The following is a 2,233-nucleotide window of genomic DNA, read 5'->3' as shown; positions in this document are numbered from 1 at the left end:
AGGAGCCATGGACATACAATGGCAAAATGACAGTCTCTTCAACAGGTGGTGCTGGCAAAACTGGACAGCTACATGTAGGAGAATGAAACTGGACCATTGTCTAACCCCATATACAAAAGTAAACTCAAAATGGATCAAAGACCTGAATGTAAGTCACGAAACCATTAAACTCTTGGAAGAAAACATAGGCAAAAACCTCTTAGACATAAACATGAGTGACCTCTTCTTGAACATATCTCCCCGGGCAAGGAAAACAACAGCAAAAATGAACAAGTGGGACTATATTAAGCTGAAAAGCTTCTGTACAGCAAAAGACACCATCAATAGAACAAAAAGGAACCCTACAGTATGGGAGAATATATTTGAAAATGACACATCCGATAAAGGCTTGACGTCCAGAATATATAAAGAGCTCACACGCCTCAACAAACAAAAAACAAATAACCCAATTAAAAAATGGGCAGAGGAACTGAGCAGACGGTTCTCCAAAAAAGAAATACAGATGGCCAACAGACACATGAAAAGATGCTCCACATCGCTAATTATCAGAGAAATGCAAATTAAAACTACAATGAGGTATCACCTCACACCAGTAAGGATGGCTGCCATCCAAAAGACAAACAACAACAAATGTTGGCGAGGCTGTGGAGAAAGGGGAACCTTCCTACACTGCTGGTGGGAATGTAAGTTAGTTCAACCATTGTGGAAAGCAGTATGGAGGTACATCAAAATGCTCAAAACAGACTTACCATTTGACCCAGGAATTGCACTCCTAGGAATTTACCCTAAGAATGCAGCAATCAAGTATGAGAAAGATCAGTGCACCCCTATGTTTATCGCAGCACTATTTACAATAGCCAAGAATTGGAAGCAACCTAAATGTCCATCTATAGATGAATGGATAAAGAAGATGTGGTACATATACACAATGGAATACTACTCAGCCATAAGAAAAGGGCAAATCCAATCATTTGCAGCAACATGGATGGAGCTGGAGGGTATTATGCTCAGTGAAACAAGCCAAGCGGAGAAAGAGAAATACCAAATGATTTCACTCATCTGTGGAGTATAAGAACAAAGGAAAAACTGAAGGAACAAAACAGCAGCAGAATCACAGATCTCAAGAATGGACTAACAGGTACCAAAGGGAAAGGGACTGGGGAGGATGGGTGGGTGGGGAGGGATAAGGGGGGGGAGAAGTAGGGGGGTATTAAGATTAACATGCATGGGGGGTAGGAGAAAAGGGAGGGCTGTACAACACAGAGAAGGCAAGTAGTGATTCTACAACATTTTGCTATGCTGATGGACAGTGACTGTAAAGGGGTTTATGGGGGAGACCTGGTATAGGGGAGAGCCTAGTAAACATAATATTCGTCATGTAAATGTAGATTAGTGATACCAAAAACAAAATTAAAAAAAAAAAGGGCAGTTCCTGTGTGGTAACCTCCAATGAGTTCTACACAAGGGTATAAAGGGCATATAAAAGTGTAGGCAAAGGGTCTGTTTGTGTTTATACAGAGGATCAAAGCCTAATTGGGCTACCCCGAAAATGAACTAAGATACGATATGAAAAAGAACTTCCAACATCAGCACTCTCGGGAAGACTCATGACAGAAGATGATCAGCAAAAAAAAAACTCCAACAAAGATCCACGCACTGCCACAGGTGTAGATGCACTCATCCCACAAGTTCCTGGACTTGCCATGGGAATGATGAAGGAGATATCTAAGCTGGCCCGTGCATACAGTAAAACAAAAAATTGGACTGGATCTATACTGTTGGAACTCAACCAAGAATTAGGAGAAGTGCAAATTGTAGCACTCCAAAATCTTACAACCACAGGCTATTTATTGTTAAAAGAACATATGGGATATGAACAGTCCCCAGGAATGGGTTGTTCTAGTTTATCCGAATTCTCTCAGACTGTTTAAGTTCAGTCGGACAATATCCACCATATCATAGATAAGTTTTCACAAATGCCTAAGGTGTCTAACTGGTTTTCTTGGTTTCACTGGAAATGGCTGGTAACTACAGGTATGCTTTGGTTAGGTAACTATATTCCTATTATGTTAATGTGTGTGCACAATTTAATTAGTAGTTTAAAACCTATCCATGCTGAAGTTACTCTACAAGAAGATATGTCAAAGAAATAATCAATCTTCCCTGGTTTTCTTCTGCCTGCTACTTCTATAGCTTTTCTTCTTCCTACCTAATCACAACCTTTAAATAGAAC

The sequence above is a fragment of the Manis pentadactyla genome, chromosome 13 (assembly GCF_030020395.1).
Source record: "Manis pentadactyla isolate mManPen7 chromosome 13, mManPen7.hap1, whole genome shotgun sequence".
Lineage (NCBI taxonomy): Eukaryota > Metazoa > Chordata > Mammalia > Pholidota > Manidae > Manis > Manis pentadactyla.
The sequence above is the reverse complement of the archived record's forward strand: the minus strand, read 5'-3'. Positions refer to the sequence as shown.